Consider the following 24667-nt stretch of genomic DNA (forward strand, 5'->3'; position numbering starts at 1 on the left):
ATATCATGTCATTTTAATTTTCAATTATGTGAGTACTAGTGAGATTTTACATGAATTTTTGTTCACTTGTCAAAATTTTATGTGAATTTTCTATTTTTTGCTTATTTCTCTGTTAGAGTAGTCATCTTTTTCTCAGTAATTGGTAGGTGTTGTTTACATAGTAAGACTAAGTCAAGGTGTTCTTACTTAAATTGAGTTATTTCACCACCACCCTTTAGCAGCTCTCATCAACATACATTTTTAGTACTAATGATGTATAAGGTACTTTTCACTTGTAATCCCAATTCTGCCTTTTCCAAACTGTGTGACTTGGACAATTTAATAAAGCCTTTGGACCTTTGTTTCCTCCCCTGTACTACTGGTTAATATTATTTCCATTACATTGGTTATTGTGAGTACTCAGTAATGTCCATGCAAATGCTTCAAAGAAGGCTTATTACATGCAAAGTGTCCAATAAATGTTAGTGGTCATTCTTCATATTATTGCTGTCACCATACCTGAATATTTGTATTTTAGCAATTATCTAATTATTGCCCAATTTGCAACTATATGAATCTGCTAGTCATGTCAAAATCATCTGGCTTTTGAATTTGAAAAAGCTATGGTTGTTCTGAAAAAAGTTTTGTCTTTTGCTTATTATTATAACTTGGTTCTCAAGTTTCCCAAAGGAGGTAAGTCACTTACAATGCAGGGTGGGCTGGGGAACATGGTTGTAGGGGCCATTCAGTTAATGGATGAGACACTTGGCAGTAATCACTACCCTCGATTGCCTTGCTAAAATAATTAGAAAGAGAGGAGGAAATAACTCATTTCTTTGTGAAACTCCTGAGACAAAACTAAATTTGATGGCATTTCCTCTGCCTCTTTGATTTTTTTTTCATTCAATCACATTGATTGAGCACAGAATCAAGTCTTATAGAGCACATTGTAGAGTAACAATGATGAAAGAAAAATAAAACCCTCTTCCTTAGAAGGATAAATCCCAAGGGGCTTGCCTTGCTTTGACTTGGGAGAGGCTGTTGAAACAAAAGGCCAGGGACCTGAGTCTGAAAGGAACCTAGGCAGGGCTCAGCTCCCAGGCTGGAATTACCTGGAATTGTGTGCCTTCTTCCCAATGTGGAATAGCCTCTCTGAGCTCCTTCCTTCTGGAGCCTCAAGGTGGTAGTGTTGGAGCACCATGCATTGATGTATGGAAGTAGTGGGGTGGGGCCTGGCTGGCTCTATCCCCACCATCCCGGGGGCATTGAACATTTGCTGTCTCCAAAGAGGGCTTCCCTGGCCTCCAGCCCAGCTGTCCCTGTATGATAACCACCATTGATAATATTCTGGTGATGAGCCACTTTGGTCCCTGCCTCACCGCTTCTGATCACCCTGTGAAATATGAGTTGGGGGAGTTTTCTGTGACAAATGCCTGCTTGACTGAGTCCCTATTCAGGCATCCGGTATCTGCGCTTGCCGCAGACAACCCTTTCAGCCCTGCCAGCCAGACAGTGACAGATTCAGCCTCCTGCTCAGACTGTCAGGGGAGTCTCCCTTTCAGGCCTGGGCTTGTCACAGGAACGCCTGGCCAAATCCTGCCAGGGCTCTGGGCTGCACCTGTGCTTCCAAATGTCAGTGGGCTTGAGAGCCAAGCACTTTCTACCTCTCTTCCTGTCAAGGTCAGCTGGCCATGATGAGGGAGGGGGAGCTCCTGAGTCCAGGCTGGCCTGTCTCTTTTGTCTTTTGCCCTGCATCAGAAGACAGATCTTTCAATACCAAGGGTACCTGGACTTGTCGAAGAAAGCTTTGAAGAGATCTTGGGTAAAATTTCTCCCTGGAGATCATTAGTCCAGGCAAATTTACTTCTCTGAAATGTCCTTTCCAAGTTCTCCTTAGCTTAATTTTGTTGGTGTTTGTTGAATACAAAGTGAAGGAGAACAAAACCAGTTATGGGTGGTAATGAAGAAGTGGTTCACGTTCATGACCACTTTTGAGCTTCTGCCAGGGTCAGCCATGTGGTGATCATCATGATGATTTATAAATCAGAAGTTGCAACCTGATGGTCCATAGACTGAATTTGGCACAAATGATTCTTATTTGGCCTACAGGGTGTGTTTGTTTTTAATCGAACTTGATGCTAATGTTTAGAATTCAGAAAATTTCACAAACTACTTCTGGCTTCTCTTCAAAAACTAAAAGCTCTAACATCACTGGGTTTGCATCCTTGCATGGAGACAGTTGGGGTAAACCAAGTTGTTGCCAATGCTCACTTTAGAGTTTGCCATCATCTTCACCTTTTCCTACTGTTATGCCCAAGTTGCTTCTCTTATTTCTATTACAGGGATGATCCCTGTAGATATTTGAGTTGGTGATCCCTGGCACAAACACTGTGCTTCATTTCTGCACTCAATCTTTTTTTTTTTTTTGATGATTTAGCACAAGTATTTATTGAATACCAACTTTGCATGCACTGAGCAATGTGCTAGATTACATGGGGAACCAAATGAAAGACATCATCTCTTTTCTCAAAGAGCTCACGTGGATGTTGATGTATAGCCATCAATCTCTGCCACGACCAACTAAATTTAAAACTATAGTTTCAACTCTGTCTTATCCCCCATATCAGGTAAAATCCTAGACCAAATGCTGTTATATTTTCAAAGCATAGCTTATTGAATCTTCCCTCTGGTCCTGATACTACCACATGGTCCAGGTCCTCATCCCTTCATATCTGGATTACTGCATTAGCTTTCTAAGTGATCTCCCCAATTTCAAAACCTCTTCTGCTCCAATCCACCCTACAAAATCCTCTTCGCACTTACTTCCCTTATGTACAGCTTTCATTTTTTATGTCACAGATTGAAACCTTCTGCACTCAATCTTTAATGAACTTTATAGTAAGTTCACCCCCTCCACCCCACCACTACTAGGATTTTCATGATTTAAATGCAGTAAATAACAGGAAAGAAGAAAAATCATGGATTTACTGATATGTGAGGACCATAGTTCAGCATTGCTAACTCTTAGCTCTTGACCTTAGACAAATATTCCTCATGACAAGTTTTGGTCTGAGAGGGGAAAAGAAACACATTAATTGAGATCCATTACATTATCTCATTTGAAATCTTTATAAAAACCCGTCCAGGTTAATGATATGGTTTCTTTTCTACAAACGAGGAAATGGGGATTAGAGTTAAGAAACCTCCTCAATTTTTTTAAGTTGGAAATTGAGGGAACCAGGACTCGCATTTATTCCAAAGTCCTTGCTGTTCTCAACAACAAACTGCCCCACTCAATGGAATTCCGTGACTTCTATTTAGGCTTAAATTCAGGTGTCGCTAAAGAGGCAAAGTGTACCAGCCTCAATAAATAGGCTGTGTTTGGACTTTAGAGTCTTTCATAATTAAAGAAAAATAAAAAGCTGTACTTATCATGAGGACTTGTTTTTCTTAAGATATTTTTTCAACCCACAAGATTTTCAGATCAAATGGTGCTTTATTGATTTCAACAATGAAAATAAGAGCAAACTTTTATAGACCACTTATTATGTATTCATATATTACTTTATTTAACCCTCTCAGCAACCGTCTTGGGCAAGTACAGTTATTGTCCATATTTTAAGGATGAGGAAACTGAGGCACAGAGAGATAATGCTGAGAGATGTGAACAGACTCCCTGACCAACTAGCTATTAGGTAGACTGAGAACACAGCTATAAAGGCAGCTTATGTTTCCAACTTTCTGACCCTTGGTGAGTATTGACCAAGATATTGGAGATGCTCTAGCCATTGTCTTTCTGCAGTCTATACCTAGCATTCACCTGTTCTCCAAGATCATGCTGGAAAAACCCCTGAAGGACTCGTTTGCCCAAATAGAAATCTTAAAAGTGTTTCCATAAATGACAATTTAGGAAGGCCCCAGTAGTCCCAATTTCTATAAATACTTTTTTTTTCAAAGTGGTCGATATGTGCTATAGAAATTGTCTGAGTTTTCATATACAATGAGTTTTATTGACGGTGAGAGAAAGTTTTGGAAGCTCTAACTCCACTGTGTTAGGTTTGCTGTTTTAAATTTGCATAGGTGGGTTTAGTTTAAATATTTGAGATATTTGAATGAAAAGCATTTCTCTATCCTTACCACTGAGGGACCATAAGGGGTCACATTGCCCTGCCTGAATTGGAGAATTCACCTCAAATAGATTGGCCAAACTAGTTCCTGATGCCTGTTTTTGAAAAAGAGTTCCTTGTCGCAATTTTCTCTTAGCAATTGCAGGTTGGCATATATCTTATGGAGCCCAGAATAGTGACTGCTCTAGCCCTTGGCTGTCAGAGGGAGCATGTAAGAAAGAGTTATATCATCCTGCTTTTTCTGTCACTCCATCTCACATTTCTGGACCAATTTGGGTTCTAAGAGGTGTCCATAATGCTTGGGTGCATACAACCATACTATTGGCTACTGTACATTCCTTTGTAGGAACCAAAGTGTTCTTGCTTGGGGGTAATTAGGTAGAAAACAACCTGAACAATTCATGGCTAAAGCTTATAAACCTTTCACTACAGATTTGACTGGTAGCATCTTTTATACTCTCCTTCTCTTCTCTTCGTTAGACATAATGGATTAGAATCAGCAGAAAAGCTACACTTGCACTAAATCTCATCTTCAGAAAAACTATGCTTACTCTAGGTCCCATCTCAGCTGGTTTAGTGAAAGCCAGGGCTGAACTCTGTACTTTTTGTACTATTACCTGCCATGTTTCCTGTTCCACTTTTCAGTGTTCCCAGGATTAGACTCAGGCTTCTTGTTTTTGCTTCCTTTCTATATTCCCTCTCAGGATGATGATTTTATTTAAAATCTGTAGCTACTCTTAAAGGTGTTGACCCTTAAAGAAGACAACCTCAGATCGTATGTGTCCCCTGGCCTAGAGTCCTATATACTCTCTGTTGGTAGAACCCATCCCTTTGGATGTTCCTTTGGCTTCTCAAAATCAACAGGCTTTAAACTAAGCTTATTACCTGCCTAACTGTCTCACCTACTCCTCTTTCTGTTTTCTGCAGAGAGTATCAAACTTCAGCATGCATAAATTCTGACTCATTAAGTCTAGAATGGGGCAAGGAATTGACATTGTTTGCACGTATCTCTAGTGATTCTGATGTCTGTGGTCCATGTGCAGCACTAACAAAGGCAATGTGGTGAATGTGCTTGTCTCCATCTGGTCATGTGAGCTAGAAATCTTAGAATCACCCTGGACTCCTCTTCTCTCTCAACCTACGTCCAAAGGTCTACTGATTGTCCTTCTTTTTTGTGTCCTAAATCCTTTCTCCCTATTTCCACTGCTGCTGTCTTCATTCTATCCTAGGTAATCCCAACCTACTCCTTCTTTCTCCTTAGCTCACTCTTTCCTCCTCCTATCTTCTTTCTACCATACCAGCAGAGTGATCTTTCCAACATGCAAATATCATATGGCTACTATACGTCCCAAAGTTCTCAATGACTCTGTTTAAGAGGATAAAGGCTAAACTTCTTAGTATGGCATCTTAGGTCTTTCGTGATCAGGCCCCAGCATTTGCATCTAGCTTCACCTCTTTGTCAGTCCCTCATTTCAACCTACACTCCAGGAACATCACAGTATCTTTAAGCCTGAGCATGTTTTAGTTCTGTAGTATCCATGCTGTTGCATAGGCTGATCCTTTTGCTTCAATTACTGTTCCTTTTCTTTGGCTGGCTAGATTTTACTCCGTCATCCAGTGAATCAGGTCAAACATTTCCACATTGGGAAAGCCTTCTATGACCTTTGTTGTCTGAATTAAAGATTTCTCTATAGAACTAGAACTTTGTGTCTATGGATATTATATAGTTTTGATTTTATTGTTTTACTTTTTTTCAAGCTAGAATGTGATTTTCTTGAAAGCCTTGACTGTGTCTTTAATCTCTGTATGCATAGTACCTACCTCAGTCCCTAGTGTTTAGTAGGTGTTTCAAAGATGTTTGAGAATGAATGGCCAAATGTTTTTCCAAAACTTGGTAAGACATTAGCCACATTAGGATTCAAAATCAAGAGGAATGTCCTTCTGTCATGGCCCTTGCAACGTCAATGGCTCTCATATCTTAGGGAGGTGCATGTGAAGATCAGCTTATTACCTAGTTGCCTTTTCCAATGTTCGTTGACCAGATTCAAATTTCTGGGGTGAGCCAAGAAAGCTGGTGTTCCACTGGTAAAATCAAAAGTCAAGCCTGGCCTCCAAGGTGATTTTAAGATGTGGATGTCAAGCCTAATTTGTACCAAATCAAATGGAAATTTCAAGGAAACTGCTTTCAACTCAATATAAGCAGTTGGGTTGTCTAGAGCCAGGGAGTGGCAAACAAACTTCTTGCCACTAGAACTCACACAGAAGCCAGGCTATTGTAAAAGCAATTCCTGCTTTGGGTGAGAGTCTGGGAATAAATGACTGACTTGGTTATGCAAATATTGTTGTAAGCATCTCTAGGATATCCTGTTTCTTATTAAGCATGGTCAATCAGCCAGCATTCAACAGGCATTTCTTAAGCAATTGTAAAGAATCTGTAATTGTATAGAAATAAACAGGACACTGTCCTTGTCACAAAGAGACCAGCATGTAAACATACAACTTAGCCTTTAGAAGTCTCGTCCTGGCAATTTATCAAAATTCTCTTCCGCATCAAAAGAATAAGAACAGAGAGTTGAGGATCGGTATGAAAGAAACTTCTGTTTCCTGTTGTGAAACAAAAATTCCCTAAGGGGAGGAGACATCTGTAATGTTTTAAGTAAGGGACACCTCATCCTGCATTTTTTTTTTTAAGAAGAGTATTTCAGAGGGAAGGCATGTTCGATTGACTATGATAAAGTTGCTCCTAGAAAAGACCATGTTCACAGAACAAGAAAGCCGGGGTGGGTTCTCTCCATGGATCAGGAAAGCCAGGTGGCCTTTTGGTGGAGGGCACTATGGGAGGAGCTGCCTCAAAGTAGAACTAGTCTTGGGAGAGTCCAGGGAGCAGGGTCAGTATCTTTCTGTGGGCAGCCCCAACAGAACTATGTGATCAAATGAACGTGGAATTCAGCATGAAAACCACAGCACAAAGAAGGGGGTACACAGCAGGATATCTTTGGTTAATAGAGAATTGCCTCATCTGTAAGTGAATCCTATTTTAGATTTTAAAACAAAAAAAGTTTTAAACAAAAGAAGTTAGTTTAGGAGCAGGACATTTCTAAGCGTTTCCAGTGTTGTTGTCTCCTGGGGGAAGCTGTTTTCCAAGTGACCGTGGGTACTTCGATGACAAGGCAAAAAACTTCTGTTTACCTGCAACTGGGCCAGAAGCGATGGACAATACTGTAGCCCCCTGCTAGGGAGCAAGAGAGCCAAAGGAGTGGAAGTAGGTTCTTCTGAACTCGGGAAAACTCTAAAAAAGAGATTATTTTGAAAGGTGGAAATTTAAAAAAAATTAATAATGAATTTTAACTCTCATTCTTGTCAATACAAGAAGATGGCAGTTGGCTCAATGGAATCCTACAGAACATTATTAAGCACAATAACTTCCGACTTCCTGCTGAATCCAGAGGGCAGCATAATATTACTCATTCTTTCACTCAACCAGCTAGTGCCTAACAATCAGGGCCTCTGATTGTCCACCCACTGCCTAGTATCCGGGGCACTTACCTCCCTCTGCTCTCAGGTCACTGAAGCTGCAAAAGAATCTGGGAGTTGAATTCAGCTTCCAAATGAATTATTTGTAAAATACAATCCACTCAATTTAAAGAATTTGCAGTAATTTGGATTATAACATGCAATTAAAGTAAATCTCTAGGCAGGACGTGGTGGCTAACACCTGTAATCCCAGCACCTGGGGAGGCTGAGGCAGGAGGATTGCTTGAATTCAGGAGTTCAAGACCAACCTGGGCAACATAGCGTGACCTCATATCTACTAAAAATAAAAAAAGCTGTCAGGGCACTTTTTTGGTGGTAGTGTACACCTGTAGTCCCAGCTAATTAGGAGGCTGAGGCAGGAGGACCACTTGAGCCTGAAAGATTGAGGCTGCAGTGAGCTATGATTGCACCACTTCACTCCAGTCTGACTGACGGAGCAACACCCTATCTCAGAAAAATTATGAATAAATACATAACTGAACCTCCACAGGAAGCAAATGTGGTATTAGGAATTTGTTATTGTCCTACAGATAATAGTCACAAATCTACTTGTTGCAAGTTACTCAGTAAATCCTACATTAGAACTTAGAGGGAAAGCCAAAGATTTCTCTTGCTACTCTTTAGTGTATTAAAATATAAAGGGGTTTTGAGAGTATTGTGATGGCATAACAGCCTGATGGTCCTTGTCCATTCTTTCAACATGGAACAAGAAGAACTTGAAAGAACTACATGGAATCCTTAGAGCGTGTGTCTACGCAATATGATATACTGAGAGGAATAGGTTCAAGATGAGGTTTCTCCTAGAGAAAACACTACCACTGTGCTACTGAATTTTGGTCTGATGTGAGGATAGAGCCTAAGGATCCTGTCTTGAAATAAAAAATTATCCTATTAATGATAGATTCTTGAAGTTTTTGGTGTCTGTATGAGCTCTTGCAGGGGAATTTAGGGACATGAGTTTCACTCAGGCTGGGATTTCAATTGCCAACCAAGCTATCACTTACCTTCTCTGGGTTCCAATTCCTTTATCTCTAAAGGCAAGAGGGTTGAATTGGATGCTTATTAGATATCTTCTTGATCTAAAACTTAGTTATAGGAAAGTTCTTTACTCATTTTTGATGCTGATTCACTTAGCTGTCATACACTTATCTGATAGATATTTAAGGCTACATACTTATTTGTCAAGCACTATGCTAGGTTAAAGGATAAGTCTATAATGGTGAAAAGCAGAGTCGTACTTCCAAGGACCTCAAAATACAGTGTGTATGTGGAAAGTGAGGAGCAATAATTAATATAATAAATAACAAACATAATATAATGCAATGCACAATAATCTATGGGAAGTATAAAGTGCTTTGGAAACTCAAATGAGAGATAGTTTACTTAGTCTTTGGAAATGGAGCAGACAATGATGGTTTTTAGGAGAAAATAACATTTAAATTGAGCCCTGAAAGGGTTCTGCTGAGCAAGAGAATAAGGAGTTAGAGCTGTAGAGTGGGTTATATTCAGAGTAAAGCATTTGCAAAAGGGCTTAAGGGTGGGGGAGCAAAAAAGAATATCAGCAATGTGCCTATGAAGCTGGAGGGAATTCAGCATGGAAAACACATCATAGAGAAGGGTGGGGATATAGCAGGAGGCAATTGAAAGTGGAGTGATGGCTGATCATGCAGTGAACCAGGGAGTTTGGATCTTACTTTGAAAATTGGTGGGGAAATGGGAGCTTTTGAAGCAGGGGAGTTAAGTGATCAGTGCTTTGTTTTAGAAAGATCTCAGGCTGCAATGTGTAGAAGGGGTTGGGGCAGGGGCTTGGCTTGGCTGGGCAACTCTGAGCTGGAGGGCGAAACCAGTGAAGATGCTTTCATTTTTTGACAAGGCCACCAGCTGTGTAATTGGAGGAGTTTTCCAGGCTGGTGCATGTGAATCCTGAGGCTGCGAGCTAGGAGTGACTAATGAGAGGGTACCAGATGCTGCTCTCTAGACTTGGGCCCCCTCTGTGAACACCTCAGCAGGCCAGAGAGGAGCTGCTCGCTGCTTCTTCTAACCTGGGCACTAACTGAGTCGAGCCTCCTATCCAGATTGGGGCTGGCATTTGCAGCCTCACCAGGAGGAGAGAAAGAAGAGCCAACTCCCTTGCAGGCAGATAGGAAGGAGCTGAGGCTCCACAGGACACTATCAGTCAGGATTTGCTCATTGCCTAGCTGAGTTGTCCAGATGGGTCCATATGCCCCACAGTTTCTGTCCATACCCTTGGATGACCTTGTCACTCTCAGCTTCTGTTGCTTCATAAAATACTAGAACTTTCCAGAAAATGTGCAAACTCCTCTTTGTTGGAAGAGGACATCATGGCCATTCTTGCAAAGGACTATAGACCCCTGGAGGAGGGGCCTCTCAAACACAGAAAGATTCAGAGCTACAAAGGGGAACGGCTTTGGCTGGCTGTCTCAGGGCCCCTCTGAGCCCTGGTAGACAGAAAAAACACATGTGTAAATAACAGAAACATTTGGCAGCTGTACCACATCCCATTCATGCTTGGAGACCAGAAAGTTCAGAAGGCATGGGCTGGGGCTGAGGGACAAAGTTGTCAATCTCTCTATCCAAAGGAATCTATTCTTGTAACTCTACTTTGGTGTGTTTTAATTCTGGGTCTGAAGCATAAACACTGGGTGTTGGTGCTTGGGGAGCCTGTGCAAAGCCCATGGAAGGGCTGTGCTTTGACAGGAGCTCTGTAAATGTATCATCTTGGATTGTGTTTTGCCTGTCATCACTGTGTATAACTATGTATAACTCTTTCAGTAGGTTGTAATTCCTTGAAAATAGCAAAGGTACTTATTCAATCTGGTTTTCCCAGAAGCACTAAAGCATGGTGGCTTACACCCAGTAGGTGCTCAATAAGTGCTTCTTGGAATAAAAGGGAGTTTGTGTCTAGGTTTGCTCACTTAACTTTAAGAGTTTAGTAGGGAGGTCCTAGTTAGGGTATGCTGCCACCATTCACATAATTGAAATGATTGGATTCTAACCTTGGGCAGTTTCCTGAAATTGAAGAGATCTCAGCTATAAAACATTTCTGGGGTACTTCACAGCCATGGGCGGGTCTAGGGAAAGCACAGCCTTATGTATTTGCAATGGCCTTGGAGACCGTTCACTGATTATTAACTGTCATATCACAACAATTCACTGGGTGCTCCCCACATGCCAGTCCTCAGTACGAGCTCCTGTATTCAGGACTTTACATCTATTGTCTTCATTAGTCCTTACTACAACCTAAGTCTTACTGCTATTTTTTACATGAGGTCATCTAGGCCTCTGGAGGTTATGTGATTTGCTCAAGGTCAGCTAATCATGGTAGAGCCAGGATTCATGCCTGGGTCTGTCTGACTCCATAGCTCATGCCCATTCTATAGCTCATTACATAGTTTCACTGGTTGTGTTAGTGGGGTTGGGTTCTGAGCAGGTGGCCCAATGTTTATGGAAGCTTCACTGAGCCTTGAGGACTGAGGATAGCATGTATGTGAAGGGATTTTCTTCCTGGGAGATGACATAGAAAATGGAAGGCCTCCACAAACTCTAGACTCTCTCCTCCTGGCCCGGGGATAAGAACACATGGTTGCCAGAACTCCCAGGTGTGTCTAGATATGATCCAGAAAAGAAAGAAATGAGATGTGATTCTGGAAGAGGGGCCATTTATGGGCAGGACAACAGAAAGCAATGGGGTGTGTGTGTGTGTGTGTGTGTGTGTGTGTGTTGTGGGGGAAGTTGTTGAGTGCAGATCTCTGGAACCTCTGGCTAACAGCTATAGAGATGTAAACAGCAACCTTGAGAGTTTGGTGAGCTTTTTATTTTTATTTTATTTATTTATTTTTTTTTTGAGACGGAGTCTCGCTCTGTCGCCCAGGCTGGAGTGCAGTGGCCGGATCTCAGCTCACTGCAAGCTCCGCCTCCCGGGTTCACGCCATTCTCCTGCCTCAGCCTCCCGAGTAGCTGGGACTACAGGCGCCTGCCACCTCGCCCAGCTAGTTTTTTTTTGTATTTTTAGTAGAGACGGGGTTTCACCGTGTTAGCCAGGATGGTCTCGATCTCCTGACCTCGTGATCCACCCGTCTCGGCCTCCCAAAGTGCTGGGATTACAGGCTTGAGCCACCGCGCCCGGCCTGGTGAGCTTTTTAAATCTCTGAAAAAAACGACCTGGAGTAGGTGGTTCCTAGTCTATTTCAAATTGTCATACCTGAATGACTATGCAAGGAAAAGATCATTTGGGGGATGACAGGAACTACTGTCTATGGAGCAGAGAGACTATTCTCCTGGATGATTTACCCAGATTTTGAGGTAGGAGGGGAAAAGCAGCAGGGAAGGAGAAGGTCCAGAAGTCGGAAAGCCTAGAAGCAAGAATACAACAGTCAGAATCACAAATTACTTGTGTTAACTTATTCTGTGTTTCAGCTCTGGGTCTTCACAGACCCCTTCCTTCTGGGGTCTCGGGCACATGGAAAAAAGACAATCAAATGCATAGCAGAGTTGTATGAACCTAAGATGTTATTACTGTAATGTAGCAATTTTGTTCTGCTAACAAACCTGATATTTTCTTGTGAACATGGTCAAGATGCTAAGCCATAATCTTCCAAAGTTTATGTTAGAAAAGTAAAAAGTGCTGCTCAATGTCATATTCATAATTCTAGTGAAAGGTCTCCTTTCTTCCCCTGCAAAGTTCCCCATGGACTATATTTTGGATGATGAGGGTAGAATTATAGAATTGAGCATAGAGCTTTGATTTATCTGTTTTAATTATTTTTTATTGGTGGGGGAGAAGGGGAATTTTTGTTTAGGAAGGATCTGGAAAACAAAGCCCCAATCTAATAAAATGCATTTTCCTGGTGATGTTAGATGTAGTTTTGTTTGTTTGTTTGTTTATTTTTTAAGAAATCTTTGCCATTGACAGAAGAAATGTTTAGGAATTTTAGGGGATCAACTTTCCAAAAACATTGAATTGTGTGTTTCTACTAGCATAGTGAGCATACATTCATCCTTATTTCCCTGGCAGGTTTAATTTATCCAGTGAAGCTGTGAGTGGTCACTTTTAGGTATGGTTATTACATGATTGAGGCAGTCCTGACAGGGAGAAAACAAAAGGACATATTGTGGTCATGGAGCAGAACAAATGGTTAAAGCCCTAACTGGCTCCACTGTATTCCCCTTAACAAAACAAATGCTGTGAGAATTGATCTGTTTATAGAGAGACACCTTTTGAGTATAATGGCCCATTCCTGGCTCACCGCATACCCTAGACTCTCTCAATCTATTCCTCCTTTTTCTCCCTTTTTTTTTCTTTTTTTTTTGAAAAACTCTTAATTGCATTAATGACTGAAAAAATTCCAATTAGTAACTTGGCTTTTGAGACTCTGTATTGTTTGGTTAGTATCTGTACAACTCATCTAACTGATTAAAGAAAATTGCACAAGACTTAACCTTACAAAATAAATACATTTGAAACAAACCTTTTGATGAAATTTTGGTGGCACTTTTCTAATGGCACCTCTCATTTTGAAGTATCTTTAAAACTGAACAAACCCCACAGTTTCGAATGGCAGTAGTTTTGGCAGCCGGGGCTTATTTGGACAGATTCTTATGGTCAAATGTCCATCTGTGGCCTGTGTCTAAAATCTTCCATTTGTCCTCCTTTTCTGCAGAGTAAGTACAATTACTAGCAGACTTCAGACGTGGGCTTCAGAGGCAGAAAGCTATGCTTCTGAGATGTAAAATATCTTGAAATAAGATTTTGTTCAAAGACCATTATGGGTACTTTTTCACCATTCTTTTGGAATCATTAAAATGATTCTTAGCTAAGATATGGATACACAGGAATGGTATGATCAAGTCTCACAGAAGTTTATATTCTGCTGCATGAACTTCTGGCCTTATGTTGCTTCAAGTTCAGTGAGAGCCTTTGGACAAAAATGCATCTATGATGTTGCCAAAGCCAAAATCAAAATTAGAACCTTTTATGCTTCAACAAATGTCACACAAAAGGGAAAGGACAGCTCACAGAAGGGGAGAAAAGCTTTGAGAGGCAGAGGCAGGCAGATCACTTGAGGTCAGGAGTTTGAGATCAGCCTGGCCAACATGGAGAAACCCCGTCTCTACTGAAAAAATAAAAATTAGCTGGGCTTGATGGCAGGTGCTTGTAATCCCAGCTACTAAGGAGGTTGAGGCAGGCGGGAGGCGTAGGGAGGCAGGAGGGAGGTTGAAACTGGGAGGCGGACGTTGCAGTGAGCCAAGATCACGCCACTGCACTCCAGCCTGGGTGACAGAACGAGATTCCATCTCAAAAAAACAAAACAAAACAAAACAAAAGGGCCAATGATCTGAATCGACGTTTCTCCGAAGGAGATAGACAAATAGCCAGTAAGCACATGAAAAGATTAGCTATCATGGAAATGTAAATCAAAATGACAATGAGACACTACCTAACATCCACTAAGATGGCTATAATAAAAAAGACAAATAACATAAAATGTTGGTGAGGAAGTAGAGAAATCAGAACCCTTATACGATGCTGGTGGGAATGTAAAATGATGCAATTGTTTGCAAAATAGCCTGACAGATCTTCAAATGGTTAAACATAGAGATTATCATATGATCCAGCAATTCCACTTTTAGGTGTATTCTTAATGAAATGAAAACATATATCTACCAAAAAACTGTACATAAATGTTCCTAAATGCTGCTAAACATTTTTCATCATGGCCAAAAAGTAGAAACAACCCTAATGCCAATCAGCTGATGAATGGATAAACAAAATGTGATATATTTTATTTATCCATTGAAATGTTATTCTGCCACAAAAAGGAGTGACATATTGATACATGCTACAACATAGATGAATGTTAAAAACATTATATTATGCTAAGTGAAATAAACCAGTTACAAAGGACCACATATTGTACGATTCCATTTATATGGAATGTAGGAATAGACGGGTGAATTGTGTGGTATGTGAGTTATGTTTCCGTAAAGCTCTTAAGAAAAATAATGCATTTATGATGTGTCTCTGTCCTTTTTTAATCTCCTTTGTTTTGTACTTGACTCTTAGGAATGAAAAGGGATATATCTTAAAATATAGAAAAAACTAATTGAAAATCTTCAAGGGAGGAAAAATACAAGAATTATGTGTGATACCTACCAAGGTCAAACTTCTGATTGACTAAGCACAGATAAACCCTGGAGTTGGGTGAGATGCCACAGAGAAATTGTCCTTCATTGCTTTCTGCTTTTGAGACCAAGGAAAACATATTATGGCAAATATGACAGTTAGGTAGTCCCGGTAATGGCCAAAGCAGGTAGTGCACAGACTAGGAACTGAAAAGAAAAACAGACAGGAAAAGACCCATTTCTAAAGTGCAAGTAGCTTTTGAATTTGATGTTTTTGTTCCATCCGGTTCATGGCTGTGTGGTGACTTTCTGTGGACCTGTTTGTCTGTCGCTAGGAGATAAAGAATCAAAGCTCTGCCCACGGCTACTCTCCTTAAAACTACACCTTACTGAAGTTTTTATGTGTCAGCTGCCACTATAGTGTGTTTGGGATGGAAATTGTTAAAACGAAAATATAACAGAGTCTACAGGCCGAGGCAGCATTGGAAATTGTCCAGCCATCCTGCAGAGTATGCACAAAAGAGATGTTTAAAGCAAGGCTTCATTTTGAAAGCAAACCCTTAAGGGAACATGTTTTAAAATTCTTTAAAAAGTCTTTGTTTGGCACATGAAAGGGAAAACGACCAGAGGGAAGATGAAGTTAGAGGCAGCCAAAGTCTGAACTTCAGGGCAGTCACTCGTTTTCTGTTCCTCCTTATTGTCTTTCTCATTGGATCAGCTACCATTCACTACTTTAGTGATTGATGAGGGAGAAAAAGGAATCTCAGAAGAAAATGGCATAAAATCTCTATCAATGAATTGGCTATAATAGCACCAGGTGAATGGCAAAGAAGCAGCCCAATAGCACAATCAATCAGAAACCTGCTTTAGTTTGGAAGCCTTCCTTAGGCTTAAGGCAAAAAATTCAGATTATTGAAATGTTTGTCCTCCCACCCTCCTTGTTTATTTGGTACAAGTGTGTATTTAAAGAGGTTAATTGAAAAAGACAAAAACAAAAGCAGTGCTGAGGGAGACTAAAACAGACGTTTTTCAGGGCCAGAGTCCAAAGCATCTTGCCCTATGCTTTCTGAATGTGCCTTGTCTGTGCTGTGTGTTTGTTGGCATGTTGTTTCATCAATTGGTGCTGGCTTTTCTGCATGCTAATGGTGAGCAGCACATGGAGATATTGATGTTAATTAGTGTTTTTTTTTTGTTTGTTTTGTTTTTAAAAAACACAAAAAACAAACCCCTTCCCGTGTGAGGCACCCTTCGGAATGCACATTTTAAAAATTTAAATTGGTCACTTGGGGTGATCTCTTAAAACATTAACAAATTGAGTTTGGTGTTGACAACTTTTATGCTGTAGATGTTTCTACAAAGGAATTATCACCAGAGCTATAGAAAAGCCAAGTGGCCTATTAAATACTTCTGATGTGTATTGAAATAGTTGACCAAAGGTTGAATTTTCAGTCTTGGGGAACAGACAGCATCTCACCGCATCTCATTTCATCCAGAACTCAGAGAAACAGGTAGACAACTGTATCCCATGATCACATTGTCGTGTCCACCTTAGGCCCCTGGTGTTCCTAGCACCTGCTGATGGGGTCTTGATTCTGGAGGAGGATGTAGTGAATGTAGATTCCAGACATTGGCACTTTGACTTAGACAAGCCTTTTAATGCTGTATAAACCATGATTTCCCTTTCTGAAATAAGATTGGACCAGATAAACTCTCACAGTCCTTTCAGCTCTTAGATTTCGTTGTTCTGTGATTTATATGCTGCTGCCTCAGCACTCAGCTGCCATTCTTAGAACTGTTTAGATCTAATCACATAAATTAAAATATAAAATAGGTAAAGTGTACAGGACAGGGAAATTATGCTTAGTTTTTTCTTAATAAAAAGTTTTAATTAAGATATAGATCTATAAACATACATATCCACACACATTAAAATAATGTTATTTTCATTAGCAACAGGTCCTCGAATAACATTGTTTTGCTCAATGTTGTTTCTATAATGTTGAGGAAAAATAATCAGTTCCTGCAGGGGCCACTGTCTGTGAAGAGTCTGCACGTTCACCCCATGTCTGTGTGGGTTTCTTTCATGGATTTTGGTTCCTTCCCATATTCCAAAGATGTGCATATCTGGTTAATTGGAATGCCTGAATTGTCCCAGTTTGAGCGAGTGTGACAGAGTGTCAGAGTGCATCCTGTGATGGGATGGCATCTTGTACAGAGTTGGCTCCTTCCTAGGACCCTGACCTTACAGGATAAATTCTGGCCACCTGAGACTCTTAACTGGAATAAGTATAATGAATAATGAATAAAATAATAAATACAAGTTATTGTACAATGAAAATTCATAATGTATATGATAATCATACAAATGCACAGCAATAAATGATGCAGTAAGGAAGTGCTCAGAGAGTCACCATGTTTGCTATTATTTACTTTTGAACTGCATGGTGGTATGAGGTAATCCTGACAATTTTCACTTTGCAAACATTTATTCTTTGATTTAACTCACCATCACTACAACTGTCATCACTCACTAATTCACCAAAAATTGGGTAAATGATTATATGATTTGCTTGTATTAATCTTTCTTAACTGTATGTATAGCTCACATGTATTTTAATGTTTAATATTAGAAGTACTTTATGTCTTTATTAGAAGTTTGGTGATGTTTCCATGATCAGAAATATGATGTAGTAACTTAACTCTTGTTTAGATCAATTAGCCTGTGGTAACATTGGTGTTTTCATATGTCACTTTGCTTGAAGTCATAGTTTCCAAGAACCTGTTGATGATGTTAAGTAAGGACTGACTACAATTCAACTGAACTTTGCAGGTAAATTTTCATTCCATTAGCCCAATTGTCTATCATCCTCTTACAAATTTCACCAGCATGCAAAACAAGTAGCCCACCAAAGCCAGCTTCTAGGAATCTCTTTCTCAATTAACAAGCAATTATTGTGCATTCAGTATGTACTCACACTGCTCTATGAACTCTAGGGTAATTGAATAAATTTAAAACTTAGTTCAATTTAAAAAAAAACAGTGCTGCTTTCTTTGGGTATGAATTGTGTTCATCATAGGGATTTAGGAAGGAGGAGAACACAGAAAGTAGTTCTAGTTAGAGAAATCTTCACTGAGTATGTGACACATGAGTTAGACTCCAAAAGTTAGCCAAGGTAAGGGCATCCCAATAGAAGGATGGGAGAAAGTAACATTAGAAAATAAATGTAGATGACACCAACCATCTCCATTGAGGAAGTAAGTGGAGGGGGTTTACTGATACAAACAAACAACACTGCTGTGGCACATCACCATGGTGTTTAGACTTAAGGCTATGGCTAACATGAATAAGTTGTTTTGAGAATTATCATGGAGTGCATGCAGAATGAATCCTCATGCCCTAAAATTATCACCTCTACGGAGTATTCTAGATGTTCCCAGATGGAATTAAAGTGTCCATTGCATGTTTTTCTTCCATGTATTTTATAAGTGTTGGGTTGCAATTAAGATGGTGTTTGTCAAAAAAAAAAAAAAACAACCCTAAAATATCTGAGCCTGAGGCCAAAAAGGGAGATATAATATACAGAGTGGTCTTTTAGAAACATAAGGCATATAACACAATATTATTCCTGTGCTAACAACCTTTCAATGGACTGCTCATCTGCGTTCTGATATGTAAAAAGCTTGAAAATCATAACTCTTATCCTTACAACAAGAAAAAGTTGGACACACTGGAAATCAATGACTTTTCATGGACCTGTCAGAGAATTGAGGTCTTGGAACAAACTGCCATCATGAAACCTGGAAGGACAAGTACATCCAGAAAGACATAGCCAAATCTGTTTACCTCAGGCAAAAGCTGCTGAAACCATAAAGTATAAGGAACACAAGTAATTTTGATGAATTGCTAGAGGCTGTACTAATTTGAGAGTGATAAACATTTGTGGGGCCACAGCCCAGAAAAGGGGAACACATTTTCATGAAATCTGCCTCCAAGAAACTACCAGGTTCTCATGGTGAATATCTGAGGAAAATCTGTGTGTCTCTGCTAGTTGGAGAGGAAGAGTAATCACTGAAAAATATACCCAGAACGTTCTCTGAAACCAAGCCCCACTCTCCAGGGAAAAGGACTTGCCTTAGCCCATCTAGGGTAAAGGCATTTCTTACACTTCAGTTTCCTCTAGCTTTCTTACTTGCGTGTGAAACAGGAAGACATAAATGAGTCAAGGTTTTAAGGAAATATATTAGAAATCCTGAAATTAGGAAGAAAGTAGTAAGCAGGGATGGAACAAAGCTATATTTGTGGGAAAACACTGTGAAGATCACAGCTCTGAGATAGGTCAGCCAGAAGACTGATGAAGTTTAATTGGAGAATTATAGAATGCTCCTTTATACTACTACACCAATAGAAATCAGTATGCTAAGAGTGGATTATAGTTGAAAAAGTTGCCAGACACAGACTCTTTTTGAGGAAGGGAGAGTACTTAGTGAAACTAAAGTCAAGAGGAGAGACAATAAAAGGACATCACAGGAATTTGAAGCCTCTGGCACCTGTATCTACAGCAAACATTTAACTTGGCCCAATTCCTAGCCAGATTACATAAATTCTTATACTATAGATCTATTTATTAAGTCCGTATTACCTAATACATGTGATACTTTTAATAAAAAATCACAAATAATGCCAAAGGGCAATAAAAAATCACAGTCTGAAGAGACAAAGCAGCAATCAGAACCAGACTCTGATACAACGTAAGATGTTGAAATTATAAAATAGGAATTTAAAATAACTATAATTGATATGTTAGGAATGCTATTAAAAATAGACAACATAGACGAACATATGTTCATGAGGCAAGCATGCCCACTCCTACCACTTCTATTCAATGTAATATGGAAAGCCCTAGACAGAGCAATTAGGCAGGAAAAATAAATAAAAGGTATCCACATAATAAAAGAAGAATTATAATTGTCCCTGTTTGCAGATGATATAATCTTACATATAGAAAATCCTGAAGACTCCATCAAAACACTATTAGAACAAAGAAACACATTCAATAAATTTGCAGGATACAAAATTAACATACAAAAATCAGTTGCAGTTCTACATACTAACAATAAAACCTCTGAAAAGGATATAAATCAAACAATCTTATTTACAATAGCACTAAATAGGATAAACTTAACAAAAGAGATGAAGAATTTGTATACCAAAAACTACAAAACATTGGTAGAAGAAATTGAACAAGACACAAACAAGTGGAAAGATATCCCATGTTCATGGATTGGAAGACTTAATAATGTTAAATATCCATACTATCCATACTATCTAAAGTAATCTACAGATTCAGTGCAACTCCTATCAGAATTCCAATGGCATATTTACAGAAATTGAAAAAAAAACTATGAAATTTATATGGAACTACAAAAGACCATGAATAGCTAAATCAGTCTTGAGAAAGAAAGAACACTTTTTGATTTCAAAATATGTCACACAACTACAGTAATTAAAATAGTACAGTACTAGCATGAAGGCAGACACATAGATCAATGGAACAGAATATAAAGTCCAGAAATAAATTCAGGCATATATAATCAACTAATCTTCAACAAGTGTGGCAAGAATACACAATAAAGAAAGGACAGTCTCTTCAAAAAATGATTTTGAGAAAACTGGATATCCACATGTAAAAGAATGAAATTGGACCCTGATTTTATACTATACACAAAAATAAAGTGAAAAATAGATTAAAGACTTACACATAAGACCAGAAACTGTAAAACTCTTTGAAGAAAACAAAAGGAGAAGGGTAGAGCCAGATGGCAGAACAGGATTTTCCAGTGCCTGTCTCCCTGCAGAAACATCAATTTGACCAACTATCCAAACATGAAAATATTTTTACAAAAAAGCAAAGAAAACCAGGCAAAGGATAACAGCACGTAAGTGTAGCAAGGAAATAAGAAAAGACATATTAAACAGGGTAGAATGTGCACTTTTACATTACCTGTGTCACACCTCCCCTAATCTCAGGCCCTGCAGCATGGAGGGAGATACTCTCTGCTTAAAGGAAAGATAGGGAAGTGAACACTGGATTTTGCCTTAGGCTTCAACACTGGGCCCACAGCAGTAAAACCCTACAATGAGCAGACTGCAACAGCCCTAGACCTCAAGTTTACAGGGTCTTTCTTCTGATTGGTCAATTTCACTATTGATGCTCTCTACTGCACTTTTCATTTTGTGCATAATTTTCAGCTTCAGAGTTTCTGTTTGATTTTAAAAATAATTTTAATCGTGTTGTTAAATTTCTCATTTTGGTATTTTATTATTTTCCTCATTTAAAAAATATTTCCCTGTATTTTCTTTTACTTCTTATACTTGTGGTAACCACAAAACAAAAACCTATGTTAGATAAACAAAAAATAAAAAGTAAGGAATCAAAGCTTACTACTAGAGAAAATCCCTTAATCACAAAGGAAGATAGCAAGAAAGGAAAAAAGTTACAAAACATCTACAAATCAACTAGAAAGCAACTAACAAAATGGCAGTAGTAAGTCCTTACCTATCAATAATTACCTTGAATATAAATAGATTAAATTCTCCAATCAAAAACATAGAGTGCCTGAATGAATAGGAAAACAAGTTCCAGTTATATGTTGCCTACAAGATACTAACTTCACTTGTAAGGACACATATACACAGACCAAAGTAATGGGACAGAAAAAGATATTTCATGCAAATGAAAACCAAAAGAAAGAAAGAATAGCAATACTTAGATAAAACAGATTTTAAGTCAAAAAAAGCTGTGAAAAGGAAAAAGTCATTACATAATTATAAAAGTGTCAGTCCAGAGAGAGGATATAACAATTATATGTATATATATATAATATAATACACATATAAATATATATGTATACATAAATATAATATAAGTATATAAAAATATATGTGTATATATTATACACACACACACACACAGGCAATCTACATTAGAATGCCTAAATATATAAAACAAATAGTAGTAGATCTGAAGGGAGAGATAGAATGCAATACTGCCGAGACCAGCTCGGTCAGGGAGACCCTAACCCAGTGATGCTAGAGGAATGAAAGACACACACACAGAAATACAGAGGTGTGAAGTGGGAAATCAGGGGTCTCACAGCCTTAAGAGCTGAGAGCCCCAAACAGAGATTTACCCACATATTTATTAACAGCAAACCAGTCATTAGCATTGTTTCTATAGATATTAAATTAACTAAAAGCATCCCTATGGGAAACGAAGGGATGGGCTGAATTAAAGGAATAGGTTGGGCTTAGTTAACTACAGCAGGGACACACCCTTAAGACACAGATCACTCATGCTAATTGTTTATGGCTTAAGAATGCCTTTAATCAAGCCTGTAATCCCAGCACTTTGGGAGGCCGAGACGGGCGGATCACGAGGTCAGGAGATCGAGACCATCCTGGCTAACACAATGAAACCCCGTCTCCACTAAAAATACAAAAAAAAATTAGCCGGGCGTGGTGGCGGCGCCTGTAGTCCCAGCTACTCGGGAGGCTGAGGCAGGAGAATGGCGGGAACCCGGGAGGCGGAGCTTGCAGTGAGCCGAGATCGCGCCACTGCACTCCAGCCTGGGCGACAGAGCGAGACTCTGCCTCAAAAAAAAAAAAAAAAAAAAAAGAATGCCTTTAAGTGATTTTCCACCCTGGGCAGGCCAGGTGTTCCTTGCCCTCATTCCCATAAACCCACAAACTTCCAACTTGGGTGTTAGGGCCATTATGGACATGTTACAATGCTACAGAGATTTTATTTATGGCCAGTCTTGGGGCCAGTTTATGACCAGACTTTGGGGGGCTTGCTCCCAACATGTCTCCCTTCTTTGATTTGCAAAGAGATAAAAGCAAGGGCAGCTTTGTCACTGTGAGCTACTTCTCGCAGGAGTCAGGATCCACATCTGCAGACTATACAAAGACAAACAACATAAATTAAAAGCACAATCATTGTTGAAATCACAGAGCTTCCAAGTGTTTTTATCCATTTTAATGGGTTACTGGCTGCTAATTTGTCTGCAGCTCCTTTAAGCACGCCAGTGCCTGGCATTAAGGCCAGGTGTGCCTGGGATGCTTTAAATATTTGTTCTTTTAATTTTGCTATATCCAAAGACAAGTTTGTAGAGTGTCCTTCTAGATGCTTTTTTATTCTTTCCCAAATTTTGATCTTTTTAAGAGCATTTAATAGTTTCCACAAATCCTTACATTTAGCTCCTAGAGGGAGCCATATCATTTGAGGTTGAGGTGACACTATACTACCATGGTTCCAGATAATAGGAACTTTTGCTGTACTTCTTATCATTTCTACCATCTGACCATTTTGTTCAGATCATCTGAACATAGTGTGACCGTGGCATGCAGACTGAGAGGTGCAATTTAAGCTAATCATCCCCTTAGGGGACCAATTAATAATGATTCCATAGGAATCGTTGTGCAGTACCTCTGCCTGTTCTGCAATGCAATCTTCCTAAACAAGTGCGTTCATTTTTTCTAACTGGGTCCAATCCTGTTTACAAATAGGTTTTTGAGGGCGGTATGCCTCAATAATAGGAGCAGATTTATTATGGTAAATACTGAGATCAGAAAGCATGTGTAACTGTGTCATAGAGTGATTGCATCCAGGCATTATTGCCAGCCAGGTTTGATAAATATACCCAATAAGTGTAATTGTTCTCTGTGCCAGCCCTTATTGAAGGAATACTCATGGCAGTGGTGATAACTGCTCTCATAGCTACCATTAAATTATTTTTGTGACTGTTTGTCCTGCTTTCCTCAGGTTTTCCTCTGCCATCTGTGACAGCTTCTTGATCTGTCCCCAGGTGGGTGGCTGTGTTTGACGGGTGTTGTTCGTGACAGTTGGGATCCTCCTCAGTGTCAGTTTCTACATGGCTGCAACTGGGGGATCCTCTGGATCCTCCCGGAGTCTCTTCCTCAGCATCTGGCTCACGATAAGGTTACAGGTGTCTTGATGATATCCAAATCAGCTGTTGATTTTTGCCTGGAGAAATACAAGCATAACTTCTAACCCAAGTTATTATTTTACCTATTTCTTAACTTTTTGTTGTTGGATATTTTCACCAAATAATGCTAGATTCAATTGTGTGTGGACTGTCCTGTAATCCCTATTTTTCCTCCTTTTTGTTAAATTGAGCAGGTTGAATTGGCCATGTGGACGACCAGTGCTGTAGAGAAATGATTGAAATGTCTGCTCCTGTATCTACCAAACCTTTACATTTCTTTCCTTGAATAGTTATTTCACAGGTAGGATGTTTATCAGTAATTTGATTTACCCAATATGCTGCTTTGCCTTGTTTATTTGTGCTTCCAAATCCTCCTGTTCATTTAATTTCACCCATTCCCACATATGGTACAATCAGTAGCTGTGCTAAGCACTCTGCTGGCTCTGCTTTCCAGGGAACAGAAGTAGATATAACAATTTGAATTTCCCCATTGTAATCTGAATCAATGACTCCTGTATGTATTTGTACGCCTTTTAAACTTACACTAGACCTTCCTAAAAGTAATCCTATTGTCCTGCTGGCAAGGCCCACAGACTGCTGTTGGGATCTTTTGTGGGGGTTCCCCAGGCAGAAGGCTTATTATGACCATGCTTCCCACAGTTAAAACAAGCTCCAGGAAATGGAGTATTTCCTTTATCCACTCTCAGTCCTGCCATTGCCTGCGCCAACAAGGTAGCTTTATGCAGATTACCTCGAATACCATCACAGGCCTTGATATAATCAACTAAATGTGCTTTCCCTCTGATAGGTCACAGAGCAACCTGGCAATCGGGATTAGCATTGTCAAAAGCTAATAACTGCAGTACTATATCCTGAGC

General features: G+C 39.5%; 1 protein-coding gene across 3 annotated transcripts in view; it reads left to right on the forward strand.

Annotated features, from left to right (window-relative positions):
* LOC105500020 (DTW domain containing 2) overlaps window positions 1–24667 on the forward strand; it is a 474953-nt gene that overhangs the window by 318771 nt on the left and 131515 nt on the right. Inside the window, exon 9 of one of the 3 annotated variants that reach the window (XR_011624757.1) lies at window positions 17546–17794. The exons of the other annotated variants lie outside the window; for them this stretch is intronic. The gene's annotated coding sequence lies outside the window, so the exon portion shown is untranslated. Of the gene's footprint in view, window positions 1–17545; window positions 17795–24667 lie in introns of those variants that run through there. 3 annotated transcript variants of the gene reach the window in all.

The sequence above is a fragment of the Macaca nemestrina genome, chromosome 6 (genome assembly GCF_043159975.1).
Source record: "Macaca nemestrina isolate mMacNem1 chromosome 6, mMacNem.hap1, whole genome shotgun sequence".
NCBI lineage: Eukaryota > Metazoa > Chordata > Mammalia > Primates > Cercopithecidae > Macaca > Macaca nemestrina.